The following is a 15346-nucleotide window of genomic DNA, read 5'->3' on the forward strand; positions in this document are numbered from 1 at the left end:
CCCACTAATAAACTCATTTTAACTTTATTTTCATTTTTAACCTTTAAACCTTAACATAATCTCTAACATCATTTAAACATAATAACGGCATATAAAATAGATTAATTATAATGTCACATATTTCATGTGGACATTATAATAGCATTTATTATTAAATGACCAAAATACCATTTTACATTTAAAATGGTCATTTTAATAGATTGTTTTGAAAACACATTTAATCATAACGGCTTTGTATTTATATAACAGTTATATATATGAATCTCACAAATATCAAAATAGCATAATATCCTTTTCTCATTTTTGACTTTTAAACCTTAATATAATTTTCTATTTTTGCTTAAACATTATCACAGCATATAAAATTAGTTCATTTACATTTTATTACTAATCTTTTATGCGGACTTTATTATGGCATTTATCTAGGCCCTTAAATATTTATTTATCAAAACATATCTCATAATAGCATAATGTTCTTTTTATCAAAATAAATATAACAGTTTAAAGCTCACTAATTTTACAACGGACTTTTGCAACCCAAAATAACTTGAACCTTTAATTAAATAATATCAAAGCATGTACTGTTTCAGTTATTTTAACTGAAACTGTGAGATACCAAAATAGATTTTAGCCAACATATGGCTTATCAAAATAACTTCGTTAATATAATTAACGGGTTTCATACTTTAAAAACAGGTGTATTTAGAATAACTACATAATTAATTCTTTTATAAAATTGAGCAGAATAACGGCATTAGTATAGCTAAGTTAGATACCACTACCGTTCAAAGGCCATAAGCTTTAGCGTATGTGGACAAGGTGTTACCTATTTCAGGAAATGCAGATGTCTTTGTATAGCTAAGCTAGATGCCATGATTTAGTGTTTATAAAGATGCATTGAGCTTCATTATGCTAGATGCCAGCGTTACTCAAAGCTTAGTGATATTAGCACCTATATATATGTATGTGCCTTCGAGCATCGATGTACGAGATACCAATATTACTTAAGCAATGAAATACTTGTGTCTCAATATAGTGAGCAAGATGCCACTATTTTTCTAGCTAAGGCCTGTGTGTATATGAGAATCCATAAAAGAGTCATTATGTATACATAAGCCTAAGTCGTTGATCTTCAAAGTAATATTGTAGATGAGTTTGTATCTATGCAATTTCAAGGTGGGATGACTGGAATGTCTATGTATATTCACAACTACATAGTATACTTTCATATATTTTTTAAATGCTACTATTTTCTTACTTAAGACTTATGTGTAGGCGTGAATTCTGCAATGGACTGCTCACATGCATATATGTCTAAATCACCGATTAAAAATACTATTGTAAATGGGACTATATGTAGAAGCTTCCGAACGGTAGATTAGAACTTCTATATATATTCACAATTGCATAGTAGGCTTTAAATGTTTTCATATTAGTCGATGTTTGCTTCATCAGCTACGATAGATTTTCAATGGACGGATTTTATAATTATAAATAGTAGCTATTAATAATAAAATGTCAGTTCTATGCAATAAACTTAATGAGTGTCTACTCACTGAGAAAATTACCACTTTAAGTATTTTATAGAATTGCAAACTTATATAATGTTTTCTTACAAAACTGAACTATCGTAAATTGAATAAATCTGTTTTGGAAGCATTGGGTGGATTAAGTAGTTTTGAGTATGTTCGAATCATATCAATGATGTTTTAATGTATGAATGAAGAATGTTAAATTGGTTTAAAGTGTTTGAATATGTGCTGCGGTTGTGATTTAATTATGTAAAGTAGATTGTTAAGGATGCATGTTGAATGATTTTATATCAAACTAACAGTTCGATAAATTGCGTATTGGATAATTACAAATAGTATTGAAGTGGTTAGAATTATGGATATGAAAGAATTTGGTAAATAAAAAGGTTTTTGATGAAAGCATATATACATTTGTTTTCATCATTTAGAACAACTTAAAAAAAATAAATAAATAAAATCCCTTAAGAGCATAATCCTTAGGTAAAATTCTTTAGTTGCATCTGTGTGAATAATATGTATGTGATAGGATTGCTGGTAGTGTAATCTTTGTTTATACTTTAATGACCTTGACTTATTTTGTATATGGATAATAATTGTTTTGAAAACAGAACTAAGCCGCCTAGACATCGCCCAAGGTATGATGTTAACCAAGAGGCACCTCACCATGAAAATGGTGATAAGGAACTACGACCACCTACACAATTCAATGATAGAGTACATCCAACCTTAATACAATTTATGGCTGACACAACGAGGCATCTTGTTGATGCCGTGTCAAGAATCCCACAACCAGTTGAATGAGTTGAACATATAGGCTGTTCCCTTCGCGATTTCTCTACCTACCATTTCCATTCTTTTGAAGGCATTGAAGGGCCAAATACAGCAAAAGCTTGGCTTACGGATATAAAGGTATTATATGACACTCTCGGTTGCACGGATGAACAGAAGGTCCAATATGTTGGATTAGTGCTAACTAGAGAAGCTGGGAGATGGTGGAATTCAAGAAAGGTGCTACTAAGTGAAAACGCAATGATCACGTGGGAGTCATTCAAGGTGGAATACAACAGGCGTTTTTTCCCCAAAGCTCAGAGGCTGTTGCATGCGATAGAATTTCAGAACCTTGTCCAGGGCAACATGACTGTGGAGCAGTACTACACTAGATTATATTCATGGAATTGGCTAGGTTCGCACCCAACTTAATTCCTGATGAAGAGTCGAAGGCAAAGCGCTTTGAAAACGACCTTAACCTAAGAATCAAGGAGAGGGTTATGTGCCATGAGATCAAGGACTACACTAGATTGGTAGAGGTCACCTCACTAGCCTAAAGAGGAATTCGTGAGTCAGCAGCAACTTACGATTCAGAGAGGCGAACAAAGCAACAGGCGTCATATACAGCTAAGAGGTCAGCCATAGGAAGTGGTTCCAGGCCATCCGTAGGAAGGAGTCTTCCGCCAGCAGTTGGAAATCAGGGAGCTCCTTGCAACGAATGTGGAAAAGCTCACTTAGGAAAGTGCAGAAATGGAAGCATGAATTGTTTTAAATGTGGTAAGCTTGGCAATTTCTCAATGAACTGTCCCAAGAATTTTACTGTTGAAACACAACAACAACCAAGGAAGCGGAGCCCGGGTATATTCACTTACTCCTGGAGGCAGTGATGACGAAGATGAAGGTGAAGAATATACAGATATGACGGCAGGTATCATTCCTTAAATAGATAGCTTTGAGCAGGTTACCTATGATTTAGGAATTTCGCATTCACTTGTTCGCGCCGATCACATGAATTTTTATTACTCAACAATTAAGATAGTATTTGTGACAAAACTTGAATAGACGTTCCTTGTTAAGTTTAACGAGTCAGATGTTTTAGTGAAGAGGCCTCCCACCCAGACAGTAATCTTGGTATAAGTTGGATATGAAACCTGGGATTAAGATCAATTTGTCTTAAGCAATAATAAGACAATAAGTTTCAGAATTATGACCCACATTGTTTTAATATTTATCTCCTCCATCACTAATTCTTTTGTTTGATTGATTGGATGATTATTGAAATGTGTAAAGTAGTGTATAGTGTTGCTCTAGAATAGTTTGTAGATAAACATGTTTTGTGTGTTTACATGTGATTTCTAAGCCTAACGTTGTTGATCCTATAAATGACTATATTTACTCGTCGTAAGCTGTTGGATAAGTGATTAGATATTGGATTATCGGAAATGAGTAAATATTTATCCTTTTATAAGATCTAACAAACTTAGCCGTTTGATTTGTGGGTTGATTGTTTTTCACTTTGATGAATTGTCCATTGTCGCAATCAAACGATAAAAAAAACAATGGCATAAATCTATGTGTCTTGACAATTCTCATTTTGAAAAATGTCTATATTGTTTAAGATCTCTATGCTCACACACCAGGGAGACTGAATCTAAGTCCTGTAAGATTTTTATCGGTTGAGTATAATCTCTTGTTTCCGACGACACTTATGAAGAAGAATATGCGGATCTGCCAGTCAATGTCGAATAAAGGTTAGTACGCGTATTGGCTGTAATTGGTAGGTTGACCCTTGAAATAGATGATGGTACTATATAAAAATCATGGTACTATATAAAATATTATTTTCTTACAGGCTTTTAGAAAATATAAGAACAACTGCTTATCGTAATCGGAATTTTCGGTTGTGATGAGTGGATGAAATTTCAATAATAGAAAGATTAGATGAAAGACCATTAATGAGATAATTGACAAAAAGAAAATATACCTTATTTTTTTATGTCATTTCTCTCTCATGATAATCAGGGTTAGGATAACCCATTGATTGATAATTAAATCTTACACTTAAAATCTGTGTCACTAGACTTAAGATTTAGTAATCTAAAATATTCCCTTAATGTAAACTTTGTGCGATATAAGGTTTATGAATTTCGAGGACGAAATTCCGTTAAAGGGAAAATGATGTAATACCCCGTATTTTAAGATGTTGAATAAAATATCTTAAAATATGATCTAAAGCCTAATAATAGAAATAACATACATATGAATATTTGTGGAATAAATATTCATCAAGACAGCTATAAATATTTAAGCGATTAAATATTTATTAGAAATATATGTATAAGTGTATGGGAGTTAAAATGGATTAGAAATTAGATTAAATCTAAATCAATCGATCGATATTAGAATCGATCGAGCGATTGTTTAATGTTCCAAAATCGATTGTGCGATTAAGGAATCGAACCCTTATTAGAAGCCAAAAATCAATCGATCGAGTAATTTAGTTATATAGGAGCTGAAACTGATGAAAATCTAACTAAGTATAATAGATCGATCGATTATTTTATAGTGTAAAAATGCGATTGATCTACTACTACTGTTCAATGAGATCGATCGATTATTTTACAATGTAAAATGCGATCGATCGATTTTATGCAGAAATGCAAAATCTTGTCCGAATACCTATCTTTTGATATTTATCAAATATAATCATCATTCCATTTGATGATTCATAGCCCAGCTCGACATTTCTACAGATATTGATCAATTCTTAATCAATCTTGGCCATTAATACTTAATTACAAAAGAACTTGGTTAGCGAATCATTAAAATCTAGTTATGAATCAATTTCTAGTTACTTGAGGATATGAGATATTATGTTAGTAATCATGATTATTCTTTGAATATAAGATGAGTCATGGTGCTAAGATTCCTTTGGATGAGTCATCTATGCTAAGTGAAGCTTCCCCTTCTACGTTCTTCTCTTCTTTCCTTGATTCTTATCTAAAGTGATCATTACCTATATGACTCATCAAAACAACACATCATCCATCAAACTTGTTGCCCAAGTGTTGTTCTTAACCATTAGATGAGATCAACTAAGCTCAATCCTAGCCATCCGTGTGTGTATAAAAGAAGAGCAACCTCCTTCACAATTCTCTTCACAAGTTTTATAGAATTTCTCCCAAAAACTCTCTCGCATGCTCCTCTTTCTCTGTTCTTCATTGTGCAACGGCAGCTCTTGCTCCTCTGCAGTCCTTCTCATCTCATTTTTATGCTAGAAGCAGCATAGAACACTTCCTTTCTCTTTATCTCATGCACGGTCAGAAGGGAATGAATTCATTTGGTAAGTCTCCCTCTTTTCTTCTCTATCTCTCGGTTCAAACAAGAGAGAAGGACTCCTCTTTCCCTCTCCTTCTCACATGTATGTGTATATATATATATATATATATATATATATATATATATATATATATATATATATATATATATATATATATATATCTCACTATTTCTCTCTTGGATCTTTGCCTTTCGGGTTGTATCAATAGAGGAGCAAGGATCCTCTTCATCACACTCTCTTGGCTGGATCTTGTGAGTAGTAGTGTTGTGTACTTCCTAAGGATATTTGGAGGTAAGTTCCTAAAGTTCTTAAGGTTAGTTTTTATGTTTTAAAGATAAGAGATGGAATACATTAGGAAAAGGAATATTGTAAGTTTTACAAAATATCTCAAAAGATATTTTGAGATATTTTGCAAAATGTCCTAAACAAATATTTTGCAAAATATCGGATAAAATTCTTATCCTTTAATGATTTAAGTTATGTTTGTAAATAAGGTTTTTCATATGGCATAAAAGGTATATAAATCATGTCGTTGTGATGCTTGAGTAAAAATAATATATTTTATAAAAAGTGTCGTTATGCCGCTCAAATTATTCTAAAAATTAGTAGCCATTTAATATACTAATGCCGCTATTTTGTTCAAGATTGTAAAAGTGTTTTTGAAACAATCTTTGTGTAAAAGAATCATTTTCGTAAAAATGGTATTTTGGTAATTTTTATGAAAAATGGTATTTTGGTTATTATATTAAATACTGTTATAATGTCCGCATAAAATAGGTGACATTATACTTAACTAATTTTATACGCCGTTACTATGTCGAAAATAGTAATAGGATTAAGAAATCAGAAATGAGAATAGGATTAAAAAGTATTATTAGTGAATTATATTAATTCACTATTGTTTACATTAAATTGTATTGCAGTGTATTCATGTGTGTTCGGTTTATGATGTTAATGAAAAGGAAAAGGATGAAGAAAACAAAAAGAAGAAACGTTTTATTGCTCTCACGGTTGCATCTCTTTTAAAAGGGAAGCAGAAAAATTCTCTGTTTCGTGTGCTATAGCAAGGGTGCAGGTTTAGCCATTTTTCTAGAAGTGTTTGTCAACAATTGTATGGAAACCCTTTTGGAAGCAAAAGACGGTAAGTATCTTTATACTTACTGAGGGTGATGCTGGTGGACTTTTCTTTGATATTGTGTTTACTGGTTTATTTATTTGGTTGTGCATGTGAATTTGCATATTTTTCTATGTTTAATTAAACTGATTAACAAGCCACTGAAACCATAGGATTTTAGTTACGCTTGAACCATAGGATTCCAGTAAAAGAATAATAAACAAGCCACTGAAACCGTAGGATTTCAGTTATGCTAAAACCGTAGGATTCCAGTAAAAAATTAATAAAACTTCGTGAGATGACACTAGACCGTTGGCTCCAGGAGACCGTAGGATCCCAAGTAACTCGTAATGGGGAGACCATAGGATCCCGAATAACACGTTAATACGAACCGTAGGATCCATTATAAGAGGAGTGCTGAAAAAATATAATTAAGACTTTGCATATAAAACTGTCATATTACTTCTTTATGATTATGTTTATATTCAATTTATGACTATGATTAGCTACCATTGGCCATAAATTGCGTATACATATAATCTATATTACATTATGTTGCATTTCATAAATAAATCAGTATTCATTATATTATTGGAAACAACGGACTCATTTAGGTATTTTTGTATTATTTTCTCTCTCTGTATTTACTTATACAGGATTTGAGGATGAAAAGTATCAGGACTATGCATATGCTTAGAAGAATCCTAGTGGCGGTCTTTTGAGGCTAAGTTGCCTCCCATTTTGTGGACTCTTGGATGTGATAGATTACTCTGCTTAGTCTATCTTTTATTTAAATGTGTCAGAATCATTTTATTTAGTGCTGTAATATTTATTACAGTTTTGTTGGTATTTTATAACAGTGTCGTTTGTGGCATATATGTTACTATTTTTTAAAGGTGTATTTATTATGTAAGAACATCAAGTTATATTATTTATTTAGAGGTAATTTCAGTCAGCTTTGACGTGTCATTGTTAAAGAAAAATATATTCCGCTGCTAATTTATAACTCCGATGACGTCGTTGTTAATGTCATAACGATACGTGGAAACCAAAATTTTCACTTACGCCATTTTGTAAAAGGCGGGTCGTTACACGGAGTGATTGATTTCAAATTTGCGAAAAACTAAAGGATCCGATGTTAAAAAAAAAAAAAAAAAAAAAAAAAAAAAAAAAAAAAAAAAAAGGTGAGGGATTTTTCAATATACCCGCGCCGACTCGGTGATTTATTTTATATTTACCATTTTCATAATTATCTTACAACAAATGTCTTGGGATCTAAAAGAGCTAAAAGACTAATATAGAGAAATTAACCACAAAACTTAAAAAAATTGTCTCTAGATCCTGCCATAAGCAGCTCTTCACAGCACCCAATCAACATCAACACAACACAACTACAACTCCATAGCCACCTCAAAAGAACTCCAGTAAAATCACCAACAAACTAAACAATCAAATAAACCACACCCCAAGAAGCTTGTAGAACACAACAATATTCTGCATAGCCTTGAACTACAACCAATATTTAAACCAGAACATTTAATGGGATATCCCAACTACCACAAATGGCCATATTTTCTTTGAAATTGCCCTTCTACATAATTCTAGTTCTAATCTCCCTACAAATTTTCTGTAGCTTCTTTCCTCCGAGATAAACACATATATTTACATGCATACACATATATAGAGAGACATACAATAAGTTAGAAGGAAAACAAAGTAGAATATAGCATTAAATTAGAAAGGTTCAAATTACACAGCAAAATTGGATCAAATGATCAAATTACAACCATTTTCAATCCTCCCTACCACTGCTTTGATTTTAATCTTCCATACATATCCCTTCAAAGCTTTTTCTCATGCATCACGAACAGCCACGACAATGGGACTCCTCACTTGGAACGTTCCATCATCCCACACTAAAGAAGCAGAGACTATGAATTTCTGTATTGTTCCTTTAATCGTGAGAGTAAATGGTAGCTTTTGTCCCAGAGATGTGAATGATAGAAGAACAGGTTTCACTTTGATTCTAATTCCATCTGGAGTGGTCACAACAGCTTTATATGTAGAGTTTGGTGATCCAACATTGGTGACGGTCCGATGAAAAACCTGTCTGATATATTCTGAGCGTGATGTAGACAGAGAAAAAGAAGGATAGTTAAGATTGAAGACTTTTCCATCAGTGGCTTCAAAACATGCAGTGGAATTGTCCTGAGTAACAACTTGTAATAGCTCCGTAGTATATCCTTGGCTACATAAATATTGTATGTAGTCAAATGACTCAATATCATATATTAAACCAGGATATGGAGCCTTAAGAGGATTTATATTTCCCGCACCGAATGCAAATTCAGCCTCGGGGTTCTTTTCAGCACTCATCGGGACAGCTACAAGTAATTTACCAAATGGGAATTAGTTAGTCATGGTATGGTCTGCCTACGTATATGCATGCATTTTATTATCAAGGCTAGGAGTGGGGACTATCTATATATATATTACCTGTAGTCATAAGAGCCGACTTGATAGCAGCAGGTGACCATGTGGGGTGAAAGGATTTAACGTAGGCAGCTGCCCCAGTAACATGTGGGGTAGCCATTGATGTCCCCGACATTATATTGTATGGCAACAATCTGTTATGACCAATCGTAGTTGGGATAGTTTGAGGCCAGGCTGCTAGGATGTTAACGCCGGGAGCAGCTAAATCTGGCTATAGAAACATAAAAAATAAAATAAAATAAAAAACCTTTGGATGAGATAAGTAATGTACAAGAGCGCAAACGTAATTATAAGATTATTACTAGATTACCTTGAGAATGTTGAAAGTAGCTGTACTTGGACCCCTTGATGAAAATGAGGCTATGTACGGGGCAAATGTATCGTTAAACTCCTCACTCTTCATAATAGTTGCAGTTGGGCTTCTGTAAATTGTGTGTGTTCATTAGGATTAGTATGTTTTGTGAACTGGTTCATTTTAAAGATACTTTCTATTAATACCTTGTCGTTTTTATGTACGTGTACATGTTGCTACCATCCTGCCAGCTAAGGTAAGCTGCAGGCAAGGGAAAAGGACTTGCAGCAGTTAGCACCCCTAAGCATGGGACCACAGTACCCACTGCACCGGCTAATAATGGCCCTAAAACGGCCCCTTCCTCTGGATCTTCACAAAGTATAATTTTACCCTTCACCAAATTTTGGTCCATAGTACCTGGCCAGCAAGTTCTGCATTGTAGCAATAGTTCCACTTTAACTATCATCTTATAATGTGACCACAATTGGTAATGCTTTTCTGAAACACAAGGAATTAATATTTCACCTGCTAGTTTCATAGATTTATGCAAACAAAAACAAATGGTTAAACTTCTTCCCTTTGTCTACATGTACATCAAAAGTATTAATTATTGGGTACATTTCATTTTGTAGTTATAAGAACATAATTATTAGAGGATAGTAGCCGTTTTTCAACCCTTTGATGTTCAAGATCAAACCTCAACATCCGTGATCTAATGTTGGGTTTGTGGGAGCTTATCGGAACAAATTTGTTAGAAAATAAGAAGACTACACAAAATGGAGCAAGAGTTATGAATAGTTCATGATAAGAAGATAAGAAGTCTTGTAACATGTTATATATGTACACAATGGAGCAAGAGTTATGAATAAATATCAATCAATTGTAATGTTTTGTAAATCATTATAAATATTAGACAAATCCTCCTAATGCATTTACGGGAGTTAATTAGCATAACAAGACTTTTGTGTTCTTATAGTAGTAATTACTTGGAATCGGAGCTCTGAAAACCTTCTCGAGTGTTTGGTGCATCTCCACCGTAAATTATTGGATACATTTCATTCTTGAGGTCAAAAGCATTAATTGAAGTTCCCTACAGATGAAGTAAAGAAATTCTTGAAATTAGTCTCTAATGCACGTGATCTTTTCTTGGATAGCAGAGGACATAACATGGGGCATCAGTTTTTAATTACCTCATAGATCTTGTTGTTACCTAATTGGACCTTCGTGGAGAAGGCTCGATCTATAGTGCTTGCAGCCACAGAGAGACACCATGGCGAAAAATGTATGATGGTTGCTAGATCTGGACCGTTGTTAGCAGCAGCAGCTGATGTCAATATTCCATTGCTCATAGCATGAAAGGCACCGATGGCAATTGCATCGTCAAAATAGTGCCGAAGAGGTTGGCCACCAACGGAAAGAGAAATTAGGTCGACGCCATCAGCAATGGCATCATCAAATGCTTTGAGAATGTCAACATCAGAACAGTGGACATTAATCCAACATACTTTGTACACAGCAATACGTGCTGATGGAACCCCACCTCGTGCTGTTCCCAAGCCATAGCCCAGCAGGCTTGCCCCGCTAACTAGGTTTCCAGCTGCTATCGATGCAACATGTGTCCCGTGGCCATCTGAATCTCTAGGAGACCTAATATCATCTTTGTCAAATGCTTCACTTTGCAGGTAATATTTTGCTCCAATGATTTTACTGCACAAGTGTACGTAGCCACATTTCTTAGTTATTTAGTTATGCTTTTTGACTCTACGTGGGTGTGTGTGGTCGTAAAGATATACATACTTGTTGCAACTGAAATTGGTCGAGGCTTGGCAGGTGCCCCTCCATTTGCTAGGTGGTGGACCAAATCCTTCATCACTAAAGCTATCTGACTCCGGATAAATTCCACTGTCAATCACTCCTATAATGATATCGCTTTCAACAGGTCTCCTAGGAACTTGCTGCGGAAAGCCAATGAAGTCCCATGACCTTGTTGTCTGAAGCTTTCTTTGTTCGCTAGGGAACACGGATACTACGCCATCCATTCCTACGTATTCATTGTCACAACATTAATTTGTAATAGGCATAGAAAACATGAGTTAATTAATTCACCATTTTTTGGCACTGACCAGCCATTTTTTGAGCTTCTTGCTCGGTTAGCTTCACTGCAAATCCGCTGAAACTTTTGTTGTAGCTATAGAGCAGAGATTCCGGTCCAATATTGCTGATGTAATTTCCAAAGGAATGTGAGTATATATGCATGTGACTACGTACAACGTTATCATGAACAATTCCGAAAAAATAAATAAATAAACAAAAAAAAAAACAAAAAACAAAAAACAAAAACGTTAGAACAAGAAATTCAAGCATCAGATAGCAAGTTTCTAATAACTCATCAGGTTCCATTGTGCTACTTTTATAACCTTTCTTGTAGCATGCTTGTGTGAAGGGATGAAGTGGAAAACTCGTCCAAGTGCCTGTTGCCCATATACACAATATAAGCCTGCATGCACAATATCATAGGTAGAAAGTGAAGTCTGTTAAATCATCCCGCATGAGAAACTGAATAAAGTGGCCGGGTAATTAATTACCATTAAAAAATAAAATAAAAAAATAAGACTAGCTATAGAGATATCTACCTTTCGGTCATTCTCAGAAACTGAATGAGCAACAAGGAGAGTGGAGGCGAGACTGATCAGGAGCAGCAGCCATGAAAGACTAAAGGTTTTGCTTTCCATTGGAGCTAGGGTCGACAGCTATGAAAGACTAAAAATTCTTTGTTTGCCTTTCAATTTTGTAGCCCGACCTATCAGAATTGTACGAAAATGAAAACAAAGAGAAGAGAGAAGAGAAAAATGATGAGAAAGAATGAAATGTGTATTCGTTGTATTTCTTCATACAGAGCACGTTCCTTCTATTTATAAAAGCATAATAGTAACAAAAAATATAACTCATATGCTTATGGTTTGTTTGAAATTGCGATTTTGTATATTAAAAGTGTGATTTTTTAAAATCAAATTATAAAAAATAAATCATTAAGGAATTTTATTTTTTAAAAATTACGATTTAAAAGAGTAGAAAATTGTCTTTTCAAATCCTAAGCAAGGAGTATCTTTTTGAAAACACAAAATTTTAAAGACTAACATACGATTTTAAAGGTCAAACATTTAACTATATTTTTAAAAATTATTTATTTAAATCACCTATTCTAAATTTTTTACTTTTAAATCGCACTTTTTAAAATCATATATTCAAACGTGCCTAAATCAACTAACTTAACTAAAACCAACTTATCTAATCCGCTGATAAGATATGTTATTTCGGTAGATAGAGATTATGTGGTCAAAGAAATATTCAATGTTGATCTATTTTTCTAAAATAAAATGTCAGAGCCTCTTCCTTATACCGCCTCATCTTCGCATCATCTGGGACCCCCCCCCTCTTCAACTGAATACTTTACAAATTAACAAAGCATCAAGCCATCCTTCAGAGAATCTTCCAGACCTGTTCCAAAGCTATCTTCTTTTATTTACTTTGACCGCCCAGGCAATCGATCTAACTAAGGCCGTGTCAGGGTCACAACGGATGGGATACTATGATATTTCTTTCTTGGTTCCCCTAACATAATAGCCTTTCTAGCAATCAACATCTCGGCTTTCCGGGGCCGATGCTTCTATTCTAACGCCCATCGATCTCCCACATCGGAGGAAAGGTCCCTATTATTCTTTTTTTTCTCAGGCATATATATTCCTCTCAAGCAAACACAGAAACAGGCTAGCTAGAGAGTGATGAGAGAGCATACCGGAGGTGGCAAGCAGTGGTGGTCGGTGGCGCGGGTTCAGGGCCGGAGAACGACTGATCGACGGAGCTGAGAGAGAGAGATCAGAGAGAGAGGGAGTGTGAGTGAGAGAGAGATCGAGCTAGAGAGATAGCGCCAGCGAGAGTGTGAGTGTGAGTGTGAGTGTGAGTGAGAGTGAGAGAGAGAAAGGACGTGCCGGTGGCGTGCAGTAGTGGCCGGTGATCGGAGGACGACTTATCCACGGAGCTGAGAGAGAGAGATCAGAGAGAGAGGGAGAGTGTGAGTGAGAGAGAGATCAGAGAGAAAGAGGGAGAGTGTGAGTGAGAGAGAGCTAGAGAGAGGACGTACCGGTGATACGAGGAGCGGCGGCCGGCTGTGTCTGTGTGAGAGGGAGAGAGAGAGAGTGAGGGAGAAAGTACTGTGCGATAGGAGAGAGAGTACTGTATATATATATATATATATATATATATATATATATATATATATATATATATATATATATATATATATATATATATATATATATATATATACGTTAACTATTTTTTTGGGTTTTAATTTGATGAGATGGGGTGTAGCGCGGGTGCCTTGAGGCAAGGCGACAAGCGAGTGGAATAGGGGTTTTGCTGATGGAATATCAAGAGCTAAGGTTATTGAGACAAGTGTTACCAGTCTAGAAGCTGTAAGCATTATTTTGTAGTGTACGTAAAAGCACTCAACCTACCTAGGATTAAAGAGGTCCATGTGGTCCACAATTTCCTTTCCTCAAATAGAAATATAGGCCCACGTTCACGTGCATGAGATTCCAACATACCTGAGCTGCCAGCCTGTCCCTCGATATGGTTGATTATTATTTAGCATTATTATGTAGATAGATGGATTCCTACAAGCAGGGGTTTGCTTATCATTAATTAACGCATACAATATTCTTAATACGTCTTTCGCATCTAGTTTTACTTCAAATATATATTAATGGGGTTGACTTAATTTTTTACCATTACTGCATGATCTAGAGTTGATATATTCATTAGGGAATTTTTTATTTTTTTTATTTTTATTAGACTTTAGCTTGTCCGGCCAGGACAACGTATTAAGATGGAAAATCACTCCAATAATAATTAAGGTCAAGACTTATAATCAGTTATTAATTTATTACTGTTGTTTTTTCCTTCTTAGCAAGCTATATATTCCACTTTCACAATATTATTGTTCATTATTTCAATTGTTCTTTTTATCTTTATAGCAAGCTATATATTCCACTTTCTCAACATTATTGCTACGTGTAAAGGCCATGATTACTGCCAGCATTAAATGCATGTGAAGCTGTGGATGGAAATAGGGAAAAGAGTAAGGTTACAAGTTATTACTTCTTTAATTTACACTCGTAAGTAGCTTTTAAAATTATTATTAGATTAAAATTAAAGTTAATGATGGTTTTAAAAACCACCCGTGGAGAAATAAAGTGAAAAGGTAAAAGTGTGTGTAGTATTACTCTCTAGAAAAGGGTTAAATAGGAAAGAAAAGGTAGAGACAAAATGAAGTTTTATTACACCAAAAACGAATCCTCTCCATTTCATTTGAAATTGAGAGGAAAGGAACTAGTCCCTTATAAAATAAGGGGTACTATTGTCATTTCACTTTTTTGGAACAATTTTACCCCTTGTTTAAAAGGGACCGGCTCCTCTCTATTTCATTTGAAATGGAGATGATCCGTTTTCTATTACACCGGATGTATCACCCAAATTTTGAAATAAACAGTTGGTTTGCGTATAGTGTAAGCACTCAACCTAAAATTAAAGGGATCCTAATCAAGATGAATCTTGGTCAACAATTAGATCTACAAGAATAAACAATTTAGCCAACGAATTGCCAAAACGTACAATATGGGCAACTTGGGCCTCTTTTAATTTTTTAATTTTTGATTTTTATTTTTTTATCGAAATTTCTCTTCTTTTTTCGTTTTTGTTTTTTTTAATCACCCGTTTTGAAACACCTAATTGTTATAGGATGATAT

At 34.4% G+C, this 15346-nt stretch overlaps 1 pseudogene; it reads right to left on the reverse strand.

Moving 5' to 3' along the window:
- Window positions 1-8558: 8558 nt before the first annotated feature.
- LOC133864782 (cucumisin-like) lies at window positions 8559-12271 on the reverse strand (annotated as a pseudogene).
- Window positions 12272-15346: the final 3075 nt, after the last annotated feature.

This window comes from Alnus glutinosa, chromosome 3 (genome assembly GCF_958979055.1).
Source record: "Alnus glutinosa chromosome 3, dhAlnGlut1.1, whole genome shotgun sequence".
Classification (NCBI taxonomy): Eukaryota; Viridiplantae; Streptophyta; class Magnoliopsida; order Fagales; family Betulaceae; genus Alnus; species Alnus glutinosa.